The 14664-nt window shown below is 41.8% G+C and overlaps 1 protein-coding gene and 1 long non-coding RNA gene across 5 annotated transcripts in view; both read right to left on the bottom strand.

The window, feature by feature from the left end:
• Window positions 1–5201, bottom strand: part of slc8a3 (solute carrier family 8 member 3) — a 129369-nt gene extending 124168 nt beyond the window's left edge. For 2 of the 4 annotated variants that reach the window (XR_005203689.1, XM_037747344.1), the window contains exon 1: window positions 4041–4763. The gene's annotated coding sequence lies outside the window, so the exon portion shown is untranslated. Of the gene's footprint in view, window positions 1–4040 lie in introns of all 4 variants that reach the window. The other 2 variants (XM_037747345.1, XM_037747346.1) reach the window with 2 other exon arrangements.
• A 2258-nt stretch (window positions 5202–7459) lies between these two features.
• Window positions 7460–13870, bottom strand: LOC119474978. Its single transcript, XR_005203695.1, has 3 exons — window positions 13833–13870; window positions 11653–11655; window positions 7460–7622 (listed from the first exon to the last, which is right to left on the bottom strand). It is a non-coding gene; the product is annotated as an uncharacterized LOC119474978 (long non-coding RNA).
• Between the last annotated feature and the right edge of the window lie 794 nt (window positions 13871–14664).

The following is a 14664-nucleotide window of genomic DNA, read 5'->3' as shown; positions in this document are numbered from 1 at the left end:
CATGTTTAATATGTGCAATTTTAAATCGGTGCGGACAGGATGGACTTCTGAGCAGATCGGGGGATGTAAAAATCACTCTGAACACACCTCTCACCACGGGAATATCTGGCAAGATAATCTTTAGAACCATCAAAAAATCTGGGCTTGCAGGCTGTTGTCGGAAGGAAGGAATCGTCTCCAAAATGGGCTTGATTCTCGTGTAGTGTGTACCCCGTATTAGGTTAGGAAGAGATGGTGCTTTTGAAAGACAGATACATGTAATGCATTTACTTAATTGACATTTAACTGAAACCACAATCTTTCCCTAACCTTAACCAAACCACATGCAGGACTCAGGATTTGAATCCTGCTTTCTGGTGTAAAAGTCCTGCGCTTTGTTCTTTTGGTACAAAAATGTTGCACTGCCTGTGAACAAAATCCATGCAACAATTACATTATCCAACACCACCTCATTGGGAATACTTTAGTAGGCCTATTATACAATAATTTCTAGGAGACAAGGTCGTCCATAAAGTTAGGAAACTTGTAAGAGACAGATTTAAAAAAGAATCAAAGCAGCATTGGATGATACATCCTGACTAAAAAGCCCCATTTACCCCTGGTACTAACATGTGATCTGTATCTAGTTAATGACATCTGGTCCACGGGACTTTGCATTTACACATGGTATTAATATGCATCCTCTTTCTAGCTACTGCTACTATGTGTGGTTTTTGCCAGGTAACTTAACAAATACAAAATTCAGAGCATATCTTTGCCTCCACACGACTCTCAACAAGGCAATGGCTGCAGTACTAACAGCGCTAACAGTGCAAACAACAGCAGCAGCGCTGACAGAGCTAACAGTGTTTACCTGGGGTGGAACCGGAAGATGGGAGCTATGCTTCCGCGACAACACCGTCGGTCTGGACTACATTATCAGCTGTAACCACCATATGAGAGCAGTGTAGAGCGGCGTCCGTGAGTTAGCCAGGGGGGCACGCTCACATGCACGAATATGCACTAAAAAGGCACGCACGGCCGGCCCGGCTATGTCAACAAAGCACGGAGAAGCTCTGATTACAACACACACAGAGGGAGAGTGACTTCATTCTCTGCTCAGGCAGACATTACTCCTCTATATCTTTACATAGACAATAGCTGTTTGCGGCTACATTAATGATCTGGATATCGTATAGAGAAGATTTAAGCTAGCAGGAAGAAGTGGAGTTTTCTTAAGAACAAGGTCATGTTGTACAAATTGCATTTACACCAGACTACCTCCAGATGTGGTGTGGGCAGCCAGTCGATTTACACTTTGCATTACCATGTGTTTTTCCTTCTGCAGACATACAGATCACATGCTAATGCCAGTTGTAAATGGGGTCTTATTCCCTAGAAGCTCGGAAAATGCTAAAACCTACAATTTCCATAATGCACCTCCATAATGGGGTGAATTGGACTCTCCCTGACTGGTAAATGCCCCCTACACAGCTCCAGAAGACATCATACTGGCTGAATAGTAATCTCTGTGATTAATAAATTGAACTCCATAAGTGCCCCTTTAACAGAATCTTCATATTATACAAAATGCTGGCAATATATCCAATACGGGTGGATTGATCTGATTGGTTAGTTGATTGATTGTGAAACCATTTAAGACACACAACCACATAGTCTTAGGCAATAATGTAAATCTCATTAAAATGATTAAATTTAAGCTCTCAGACGGACGGTTCAGGTGTACAGTATGACCTCACAAGGATTTTGTATTTTAAATATTGATTTTCTATCACAGCGCAAAGTGTGCCGTCAGCTGATGCAGAGTGAACGATCCCATTTCTCTATGTGTACCAACATTAGAGCCGCGACCCCGAAATTAGGAGCTACACAAAACAATTTGCATACTAATTACTGTTTTAAGGATGGTATTTTGCATTGTGAATGTAGAGGAGGACTGTCGCTGGAGTTTAATCAAGACTGTTCAGCTGCCTCCACAAAGTAAACGACAAAGTTGTCCATGAAAACTGCAACTTAAGAGTCATATTATAGCTGACATATTTAAATTAAGGGTAAAGCTCAGCTTTGACATATTCCAATTAAGTCCAACACTGACCTCTTCAACCACAAATAGTTGAGGGTGAACCCATTTAAACTCCATTTACACAACTTTTAACCACTTTTTTTCTTTAGGAAATATAAGAAAGTGGATATTAACTAAATCAAACATCACAAAATCCTCAATATTTATAATGCAATAACATATGTGACGAGTATTGAGGGGGTCATGCAGTACTATTATTATTATAAAGTTCAGAAAATGTCAGTATTTCAGCCATATAAAAATATTAAATGATGGTAAATATTCCAAAATATATTTATTTTCATATGCCAATATTGATACTACATTATTAATACGCTATCTCTCAGCTAATGAAGCAGACCAATACACTGATTTTACAGGAACCGGACAGATTTTTTTTAAGGAAATAACTGTGCAAATATTCTTATACTTAACCTACAAGTATTTAATAACAAATTTCAAAATAAAATGTTAAAAAAAAGTAAAAAAATAAAAATAAAAAAATTATATTTTCCCTGACTCTTAGTTCTGTAAGGTGTAAAAAGGTATTAAGACCATCATCATTTAAGTCCAAACTGATTAAATAAATTTAGCATTAAGGAGCTATAAGGCATTTTACCACAATGAGAGGGAAACACTATATGCTAATATTAACAAAAAATGTTTTATTTTTAATTATATAAAATGTGTCCGAATCAACTGAATAACTGAGTAAATAAAATGTGTTAGGAATAAAATAATATATTGCAAGACTTTATGTTATGAGAAAGGAACCTCAATAATTGATTAATCATTTTAGTGATTTTTTAATAATAAAAATTATCTAGTTCCAGCTTGTTTTCTTCTGATATTAAACTAAATATATTTGTGTTCTGGACTGTTAGTTAAACCAAACAAGCAATCTGAATATATCAACCCTTTCTTTGGGAGATTTTTAAAAATATTTTTTGTGCATTTTTGATTATTTTTTTATTTCATGGATCAAACAATTAAATAATGAATTCATAAAATAATAGACAGATAGTTGCAGCCCTCATCAGTCTAACTCTAGATGACTTCCATCTCTCAGATAGTGGATTTTAATGAGAAAAAACAACATTACTGTTTGGTTTCGTGCATCTTTAAAGTGATCACCATGTATATCTCCTGAACTGATGCAGACAGCATTATTTAGCTGAGACTGCTGCTGAGAGCAGAGAGCACAGAGCTGCTGCTCGGCTCACAGATCTCTTTCCATTTCCCTATTTTGGGAAGAGGGTCTTATGTTTAAGGAGGCTATTTGAGATGCGCGTAAACATGGACTCAGCAGACACACGGAGAGCCTCAGCTGTTGCTGATTAATCATCATTTCTCTCTCTATAACCGATGTGAGAGCTACCTGAGGGGGGAATCCCTGCTGGAGCACCAATAGAGGCCCACACCACAACTAACTATAGGGTGCATACAGGCCTATACGTGGAGACATGCTCACACAATATAGGAGCTTAGATTCTCTCCTCTCTGAAACTAATCTCAGGAAAGTGGCAGTCCTTTGCAGGAGATGACAAAAAATATAAAGATTCATGCATTCAAAAAACTGGAGATGCAGGTGTTCAGCAAATCAGCAGCAGGAATGTAACAACCGGTATCCGATACTTTGCGTTGACAGACGCCAATTATTTTAATGGCACACCCATTAGACGGTATATCACGAATCCATTGCAGCCCGTTGCAATGGATCATATCTGCCCAGTGATGATGAGGAGCAATGGGAGCATATAGAGAGGCTGCAGGTTGAAAGCTGCGCTCCGGACTGACTGACATCACTTATCGACTGTTATTATTGCAGCTATGCATCATCTAACGTGGTTAATCTGTCACACATTAAACTAGAAAGCTGTTTATTACTGATGGTTTGATGGTTTGCATCACTCGTTAACACACATTAACACACTGATTATCTAATATCCCTGAGTTTGCATCATGCGTTATTCATTACCTGGATTTGTATTCCGGGGAGTTTATGTAGAAACTGCGAAATAGCTCCTTTATTATTGTTGTGCAGCTCAGATCAGCCTCTCTCCACAGTCTCTATATAGAATCTTGGATCTCTTGGACCAAAAAAAAAACCCCTGGTGAAGCAGCCACTGTGTCGTCCTCATGCACGGAGAGCCAGGTCCTCATGCACGGAGATCCAGGTCCTCATGCACTGTGATCCAGGTCCTGCAGCTCGGTATTGGAGATTGGATGAAACCGTCCAGAGGTGATCTCCTTTTCCTCCTCTCCTGCTCTTGGCGCCCTCCTCCCCAGATCCTCCCTGTCTGACGGATTGACCGGGTCGCAGAGCTGCTGTCAATGACGAGGGAGGAGGAGGAGGAGAAGGAGGAGGATGGGGGGTGGTTGTGGTGGTGGGGAGGGGGTTAGAGGGGGGGTCGGTATTTTAAGATCAGAGATGGATCTTCAGAGTCAGTCCGTCCTGCTCTTCCTCCTCCTGCAAGCCGTGAATCAGCTCTCTCCTCCTCCTCCTCTCTCCGCTGCAGGGAAATCTGTGATGGTCGCTGTTTGTAGGTAGCTCCCGGCTGTCTCCGCTACACAAACCACACAATGCAATTCATATTAAAACACACATCAGAAACGGGCTGTTAAGTTCCCCGGGCTGTCAGCTGGACTTTGCGCACCATCAGTAGAGGATGAGCACGGTGCGTCTCCTCTCCTCCTCTCTCCTCTCCTCTGCGCTGACTCAGGCTCTGGAGCAGATTGATGGAGCTTTATCTAGATTCTAGAATTCTAGATTCTAGATTCTAGAATTCTAGATTCTAGAATTCTCCCTCCTCGCCTCCTCGGAATATGTTATTAATATTATTAGGACTATGTATTCTCAGGCGGTGGAAGGTGTGAGATGGTTTCGTCCTACAGAACCTCCAACCCCCATTTCTTTTTTTAAAAGTCACACAGACTGGCTCAGTTAGGCGCGCAACTACGTCACCATCGGCTGAGAGGAGAAACCTGCACCACAAAGCAGGAATCTGATCCAGGAGGCCCACAGCACCGGCATCACTAGTGATCACTATACAGGAGGAGGAGGCTTAGAATTAAGGCAGGGGTCAGCAACCTTTACTGTCAAAAGAGCCATTTTAGGCAAAAAAATAAAAAAATCTGTCTGGAGCCGCAAAACATTTGATCATTGTGATGAAGGTAACACAGTTTATAGTCTAAGTATATAGTATATAAGTCTAATGCAGTGAGGACCAAAGTGCAAATGTACTACAGAGTATTAGGGCCACATTGAGAGAAAAACATCTGAGATTTACAGAATAAAGTCATAATATTACGAAAAAAAAGTCTTAGTATTACGAGAATAAAGTCGTAACTTTACGGGAAAAAAGTCGTAATATTACGAGAATAAAGTCATAACTTTACGGGAAAAAAAGTTGTAATATGAGAATAAAGTCGTAAATTTACGAGAAAAAAAGTCGTAATACGAGAATAAAGTCGTAACTTTACGGGAAAACAGTCTTAATATAACGAGAATAAAGTCGTAACTTTACGAGAAAAAAAAGTCGTAATACGAGAATAAAGTCGTAACTTTACGGGGAAAAAGTCATAATATAACGAGAAAAATGTCATAACTTGACGAGAAAAAAAGAAAATAACACGTAAAATTATTACTTTATAATATTATGACTTTATTCTCATAATACTACAACTTTTTTCTCTTAAACTTCTGACTTTATTCTCATAATATTACAACTTTTTTTTCTCGAAAACTTCTGACATTATTCTCATAATATTATGACTTTATTCTCGAAATCTCAAATTTATTTTTTTTCCTCAATGTGGCCCTAACACTCTGTCGTACATTAGACCTACAACAATGATGAATAAAAATGAAAACAACTAACTCTTAAAACAACTATTTTTAAGCGCCAGTTTGTCGAAATAAATATATTCACACGTTGGGATAGACGTTATATCTTTGTCGGAAACAAAATATAAACAAAACAGTAGGAGAAATAATAGGATAATAGAGAAATGACACCCTCCTCTCTCTCACTGGGAGAACTGTACATTTGATTTATAGTAGAAACCACAGAAGAAGAAATGAAGGAAGAGGAACTCTGAGCTTCAACACCTGTTCTGGAGTTTAGAGGTTCTACATAATTAATTTGATTAATATCTTAAAACATATTTGACTACGATTGAAAACTTAACAAAAAAATTCTCAGTTTATTCCAATTGTTTTAACAGACCCCGATTGTTTTATTCTTTTCCTTTCCTTACATTTTATTTGTTGTATGATTTATTTTATTTTGATACTATTTTTATACTTTGAAGTATTGTTACTTTTTGCTATTTTTTTGTAATGAAAAAACTGAACATGTACTTTATGTATTGAACTTTCTAAATAAAGTATTAAAATACAAGTTTGTAGGTTAATTTTTAACCAGAACAATGTTGTGTAATTATAACAACTAGAGAACACACGCACGCACACGAGCACAGGAATGCAAAAATAGCCCATTTATGAGTGCTGCATATAAGAATTTATGCACAAGACATATTTTATAACACTAATGTCAGATCAATCCACATATGGATTTTTTCTGTGATCAAGGAGAGCTTAATTTATACAAGTCTTATAAAAACCTTCTGCAAACACGACAAGTGTAGGGCTGAGTGTGCCAATTCATCATCAAAAGGCCCTTTAAGAGAATAGTTCGACATTTTTGAGAAACACACTTATTCACTTTCTGGCTGAGAGTTATGAGAAGATGCCACACTTATGTTTGTCCATTAAATAGCTACAGCCAGCAGCCAGTTAGCGTAGCTTAGCACAAAGACTGAAAACAGGGGGAAACAGCTAGCATGAATCTGTCCAAAGTTAAAACAAAAATCCACCTACCGGCACCTCTAAATCTGACTAAGTGACACATTATATCTTGTTTGTATAATGTGTAAAAATGACAAATTTATTTGGTGTTATGTTTCTGACAAGGTGTGGCTCGTTGCCTAGCAACAAGACTCCAGGAAGTCACTGTACCCGGCAAAGAAATAGGTTGCGTCCGAAATTCCATCCTAACATGTTATTTAGTACGCTAAAACAGTATGTAAGATTTTTTTAGTACTTCGGAAACCTTAGTATGAAACCAATAGTGCGTGAATTGCATACTATTTCCGGTGAAATATTACAGTATGCAACGATGGACACTACGGTGGCATAAATATCCCACAATGCAATGCGGTAGTGACAACAACGTTCATAACAGACGTTGACGGACAGCTCTGTAACGTCAATAACGCTTCAATTTAACTGGAAGTAAAAGATTTCCCCCGTTATATATATTTTAATTAATTCAGACTTTGATTCTCACAAATCATCGTTTGGTCACATGAGGTTGGCACATGTTACCATGGTTACACGTCTCCAACTGGCAAGGAGGCTCTCAGGAAGTGATGACGTAAATTACTGCTCAGTGTGTATCTGAAAAGATTCATACTACTGTTTATTCAAACAAAAGTATGTTGTCCGATAGTACACATATTGAGTATGTAGTGCGTAGTATGCGATTTTGGACGCAGCCTTAGTATGTCCCAATACATAGTATGTCAAATGCAGTATGCCAAAAATAACCAGGATGTCCTACTGCAGAGAGAGCACACACGACAGCCTGATGACAGCTCATTGACAGATATCACATGTATCGGAAATATGAGCAAGAGAGTCAAAGTTCAAAGAGCAATGATATGATGAAGTAGTCCCAGCTGTATGCATACTGCATGCTACAGTGCATACTTTGAAGGGCAGCTGCAGTACGTACTAAACAGAAATAGTGAACAATTTGGAACGCAGCCATTGTCTCCCTTTCTTCTAGTTGCATTGCACAACCCAACGGTCTTCCATCCCCAGTTAGCTGCGTTACTAGCAAGCAGATAATGAGCTTCACTGGACACACACACAGTCCTTCATGCGGCACCATCACCCATAACCGCCGCTGACGAGACACACGACGCCCCAGAGAGACGGGAGCAAAGCAGGATGTTGACACTGCCACCACCTCCAATTACAGACTCATCCAGGCCTCAAGCACTGTGGAGATAAATCCCTAAAAGTCCCAGGGCAAACCAGACTGTATGTTAAATTAATACAAGTATTTAAAAGTCTTTTAAATTAATTAGCGATTAATCAATAATGAATTATCATTAATCCACCCAGAAACAACACGGATAGATTCGTCTTATTGCAGTATGCAGAGTCCCTTTCTCTTTTGGGATGCAGCCCGTATGCAAAGCAGGGGGAAAAAAATCAATTGGATCCGATTTTAATTACATAGTCCGGCACTGTGGTACAGAATCTTATTAGCCTGTTCAGATTTCCATGCTTGTTAAATTCAAATAGGAAATTCAAAAACAATCGCTTCCCAAATGGACGGGAGGGATGAGACGGGCCAATCTGGTCAGGCGGCCCCGCCACCGCCGCCGCAGCCACCGCAGCCACCGCCGCCGCAGCCGCCACAGCCACCGCAGCCACCACTCCCATCCGCCATCCTCCCTCTCTATGTAACCCTGCGATTAGTATGGAGAAAATGGTTGGATGTTTTAATGAAGTTTTCTTATCTGCAGGACGGGTGGAGGCAGGAAACACACAGGACAGATTGGTGCACACACACCTGCAGCCAGCATGCATCACATGATTGGAATTCAATGCCTGCTCTTGCCTCTCTCATCAAAGTCTTCCATGCGTTCAGTGATGATTAATGGATTATGCTTGTAATCAACACACCAGGCCTGCTTGTGCTTCCCACTGAGAGGAGCAGCACTTACAAGGGCGGCCGGCTTGATGGCCATAGCCCTGAAACTGACTGGTTGCATTGATTCTCCGAGAGAAACTTCGCCTCTCCTTCCTTGTTCTTGCCACAGCTCTCTTGACGGCGTCTGCGTCTCTCTAGATCAGTTTCATTAAAACGTCTGGCATGCGGCAGCGGAGAATCTGGAGCAGCGAGCGATACAGTACAGCACCAGAGAATAGTGCTGCACTTGCACTTTGTGATTTGTATTTTCTCTCTCCGTGCTGCGCTCGGCACTCTGCACATGCTGATAATTTGTAGGCTGGAGTTGCAACAACTTCAGTGGAAAAAAACAGTCAAGGCGGCGACACAGTGGGCCTCGGCTGGTGAGAGAAAGAGGGGAGTGAGGGGTCATCAGGGGAGTTAACACCGCCATCACCCCTGGGCGACGTCCGCTTATGACGGTCAGTAATGAATAGTGAAGTTGTGAAATGAGAAAGGTAAAGAGTCACCTCGCATCAGGATCTAAAGACCTCGAGGCTGGAGGGCCACTTCCTGTCACTGGGGAATGTGTGTGTTTAGAGGGTGGTGTGGTGGTGGGGGTCAGACACAGAGCAAAGCACCAACCACCGCTTCAGGACTCACTTTAAAAGATGCATGGAGTGTAGGGACACAGCATTTAAGTTAAATGAATATACTGCGGTTTTAAAGGGTCAGTTCACCCAAACTACTAAATAAACTCACTTCCCTCTAGTGATAACTGGTCATCTAAATAGTTTTTGCCTAAGTTTGGAGATGCATCCTGCTGTGATGCAGGTGAATGGAATTAAATTTGTAGAGCTCATAACTCCAGGCCATGTCTACTTGCGACCCCTTGTCACCCTAACCTTGCACGGCAGCTAGTTTCTCGCAATTTCACGAGATCACGTGAGAATCAGAGGATCACATACCACATGAAAATCCATCTTGCCAGAACGCTAGCAGCTACGGGCGTAGCTTAGGTGTGTGTAACAACAATAACCTTACCCACTAGATCAGTGGTCTCAAACTCAATTTACCTGGGGGCCGCTGGAGGATGATGGAGGAGTCTGGGTGAGGCTGGGCCGCATCAGGTATTCCACAAAAAAAGCTTTGTTAAAAAAAAAAACAATCTTCTCAAACGTCATTATTAACAGTTCTTTAACTTGAATGGGTTCTTCTGAACATGAACGGTTCTTCTGAACATGAACTGTCCTGAACATGAATGGAACATTGAAGAACATGAACGGTTCTTCTGAACATGGCCTCTATTGCGTCTCCCACTTTTCCTGAAATTGTCTGTGCTCGTCACCAACCTTTCTCTTCACTGCAGGCTTTGAAAAAGACATGATATATATTCATTCCACTTGGTGTCACTCCACAATAAAGTTGTGCCTGCTGTGTTTGTGTTGCTCTGCAATTACACCACCAAACCGCTAGTTGGCGGCGGCGTCTCTATGAGTTTCTTCTTCTTCTTGTACTCCAAACAGAAACTGAGCGCAGTTGGAGCTAATAACTGTTGAACCACAGAGCTTTTACTGACATTACTGCAACGCCGAAAAGAGAACATATATCTAAGTGGATCTGTGTGAACAAACATTGAACAGATGGAGGCAGAGAGAAGTAGAACTTGGTCCTGGCCGCTCAGCATCGCTGAGAGACTGGACCAATCACAGCTGTTGCGGTCTGCGTCGCCGCGACGTGTAGTTCCATGTCTGGAGAGGTGGAGTCAGGCTACGGCGTCGATTCAACGCAGAAGTATAAATCAAGCTTTAATCGAGCTTATGCGATGTTACACGGGCCGCCATAGTTGTTGTGAAATGTTTTTCTGCTTGCATCAAGCCCGGCTGATTGCCCGCCCCCGGGAGCCATATACCCCGCTGTGATTGGTCGGTTCGTTCAGCCCGGGCTCGCGCAACAAAGGGACCTTCCACACACAACGCGGCAAACTGCCATTCACATAGAACTCGCGGGCCGAGGGCGCGTGGTTAGCTCAGTCGGTAGAGCGGGCGCCCATGTAACAAGACTTGGTCCTGACCGCGGCGGCCCGGGTTCGAATCCGGCCTGTGGCTCTTTCCGCATCCACTCTCTCTCTCCCCCCTTTCCAAGACTCTATCCACTGTCCTGTCAATAAAAATGAAAAAATGCCCCCAAAAAAAAAACTTTATATAAAAAAAAATTTAAAAAAAATCGCGGGCCGCACTAACATTAAACTTTCATATCAAGGTGGGGGCCACAAAATATCGTCTTGCGGGCCGCACTAACATTAAACTTTCATATCAAGGTGGGGGCCACAAAATATTGTCTTGCGGGCCGCAATTGGCCCGCGGGCCGCGAGTTTGAGACCCCTGGTTTAGAGGGTTGTGTGGTGGTGGGGGTCAGACACAGAGCAAAGCACCAACCACTGCTTCAGGACTCACTTTAAAAGATGCATGGAGTGTAGGGACACAGCATTTAAGTTAAATGAATATACTGCGGTTTTAAAGGGTCAGTTCACCCAAACTACTAAATAAACTCACTTCCCTCTAGTGATAACTGGTCGTCTAAATAGTTTTTGTTATTTGCCTAAGTTTGGAGATTCATCCTGCTGTGATGCAGGTGAATGGAATTAAATTTGTAGAGCTCATAACTCCAGGCAATGTCTACTTGCGACCCCTTTTCACCCTAACCTTGCACGGCAGCTAGTTTCTCGCAATTTCACAAGATCACGTGAGAATCAGGGGATCACATATCAAATGAAAATCCATCTTGCCAGAACGCTAGCAGCTACGGGCGTAGCTTAGGTGTGTGTAACAACAATAACCTTACCCACTAGATGGTTTGTTGCACAGAACCATCTGAGAAGCCGTCATTGGAAACTGTTTGGAAAAGGACGGGCACTTTCAAAAAATACTTGGCAGGTGATTGGATGAACCATCTGTCAATCAAACTCTTGCCGAAGCCAGTCAGGAGAAGAGCGAAAACATCTTTTCCATCGAGAAAAGCCTTCAGTGACGTTCTTTGTTCTTCTTTCACTGAAGAAATACTCTCCAGTTCTGATAGAACTGATGCTACTGAAGCTAACCTCTTCAGGAGCCGCCATTGTTGTTTGGAGCAAACAGTCGCCTCTCCGTTTCATCTCACACACCTAAGCCACGCTCGTAGCTGCCAGTTGCTCCTCACAGAACGTTGATTGGTCCGATGTGATCCCGCGATTCTCGCATGATCTCTACATTGCAAGAATCCAGCTGCCGTGCAGGTTAAATATTAAACGGACTTGCATTTATACAGCGCTTTTCGGGTCACTACATGCCAACATTCACACACACATTCATACACTGGTGGCAGAGACTGCCTTGCAAGGTGCCAACCTGCTCATCAGGATCTAAACTAAATACTTGTTCACACACCGATGGCACAGCCTTCGGGAGCAATTTGTGGTTTCCCAGGTAACCCCAGAACAAACAAAAAGAAAGTTATGGCACACAAATTATAAATATTACTTTTGTAATATTTGACCTCATCAGCCATAAAATCATTATTTGATTGAACTGCTCACATGAACTGTTGAGACTTAACCTGTAATCACAAATAGTTGCTTCACTTTTTAGGGCCATAAGCCAAACAGGCCAGGAGGAGCCACTGCATTAATAAATACACCATGTGTGTTATCGAGCCAAACACCATAACTGTCATCCCATCATCCATACGTACAGGTGTGATAGGTGCACATTATCATATAGAGAAGAAGAGCTAGTTACTCCTCGTATAAGGCTACATAACCTTGACTAATAAATCCTCTCCTCAAATAAAACCCTGACACTCCATAAATACACAGAGTGCAGAGCAGATAGAAAGGAGCCCTCACACTGTATGTGCTCTCAGCTCAAATAAGATCCATAGAGACCAGTATTTGCACACAGAGTCGAGCTCGTCTATGGAGAGTGCCCCTTCTGCAGCTGCAGCTATTGGAGCTGAGCATTCAGTGGTTCACTGGTCCGGAATATATGTGCCGAGGAAGATGGGTGAGAGAGGGATACCCGCACTGACTCCATTACATCAGAAGAAGAGTGTAGGACGCTGGACTCCTCACTCATCTACTCATCTCCCTTGTGCCTTATGGTGCTGAATGAAAAGAGAGGAAGGAGGGAGGAGGATCAAAAGTAGGCGAAGACGGGATGAGACAGAGATCAAGGCGGAGGGGTCAGTTAGGCCGGCGCACGCTCAGGGAGGCCCCCCCGTTCTGCCCTACGGCCACGTCTCTATGGCAACGTGTGGCCCCTGCCTCGGTCCTGGGGAAGAGTGGAAGTGACGGCGGCGATCTGTGCGCGTTCCGTCTGGCTCATTATGTGGGGAATGAAGTGAAACAGCCAGGGGGTGCATTTGTTCTGCGTGGACTACCCCTCAGCTGCCAAGCGTCTGTCTATTTATAGAAAATGAAATGAAAGAGAGGGAGAGAGGGACTAAATAAAATAAGCACAGAGGCCATTTCCCCGCTCACTTCCCTCCCTCCCTCCATGTACAATAAGGCTATTTTTTGTCGTTTTGATTCTGCAGCGCTCTGGAAGTGACATTTCAGTAGATGTAGTGAAGGTTACGGCTTTCAGCTTCATTAGCTTTATTTCCTAACTGTGACAGGGGATTGATAAAAACACTAGGGCTGTCCTCGACCAAAGAAATTCATAGTCCAATAACACTCATGCAATTTTGTCGACTAATCGATTTGATTGAGTTTCTCCACAAAAAAACACTTTAAAGGAACAGTGTATAGGATCTGGCGGTAATTAGCGGTGAGGTTGCAGATTACAACGGCTTCTCCAAGCGTGTTGGATTGCTACAGTACCCGATGCTGAAACGCGATGGCCCTCTCTAGAGCCAGTTGTTGTAGGAGTAGAGTGCGTAGAGTGTGTGTACATTGGAAGTGAGTGGTGAAGCAAGAGAGAGAGGGAGAGCGGCGACGACGGGAGTGAGTAACGTTATCGACTTTGGCCCAAGCAGGAAAAGTCAACAGTGTTTAGTTTGTCCGTTCTGGGCTACTGTATAAACATGACATGGACTCCGTGAAGAGGACCCGCTCCCTATGTAGATATAAACAGCTCATTCTAAGCTAACGAAAACACAATTCTCATTATCAGGTGATTATACACGAAAGAAAACATTAATATTATATTCAATTTCTGCCAATCGAGCCCCCTAAATTTGACACACTGGTCCTTTAAATCTTTTGTTTACCAGCTATGTCAGAAAATATTGAAAAAATTATCATCATAACTCCCCACAGTCCAATGTGACTTCTTCAACTTACTTGTTTTGTCTCATCAACAGTATAAAAGCCAAAGATATTCGACTTACAAAGATATAAAACTGATAAGAGAGCAGAAGATCACCACATCTGAGAGGCTGGAACCAGCAAATAATCCACATTTTTAATGGATAAATTACTTTAAAGTCCGGGTAAAGCAAAAATAAATAAACAGGATAAATAGAAAAATGTGTTATTAACCATTCAGTCAAATTTAAATGATTTAGAAAATCACCAAGTAAAATTTATATAAATTAGGTTTCAAAATTGTGAAAAAATAAGCAGTGAAAAAGGTCTAACTCCACAATTCAGTACTATAGTTCACAATATTTTCACATTTTTAGCAATTATTTTCTAACATGTAGACCTATAATGTGTTTAGAAACAAATCTCAAGTTAATCAACTAATTGGTGTATAGTGCAACACACTTTCTTAGTATACAAACTCTTGAAATAAACACAAATTATCCTCATGTTTTGCTGACAGGAGTTGGGACTTTATGTATCCACTGTGGGCTCCTCTGTTTACGGACCAAGAG

This window comes from Sebastes umbrosus, chromosome 16 (genome assembly GCF_015220745.1).
Source record: "Sebastes umbrosus isolate fSebUmb1 chromosome 16, fSebUmb1.pri, whole genome shotgun sequence".
In the NCBI taxonomy this organism is placed as follows: Eukaryota; Metazoa; Chordata; class Actinopteri; order Perciformes; family Sebastidae; genus Sebastes; species Sebastes umbrosus.
This window is presented reverse-complemented; position numbering and strand designations above follow the sequence as displayed.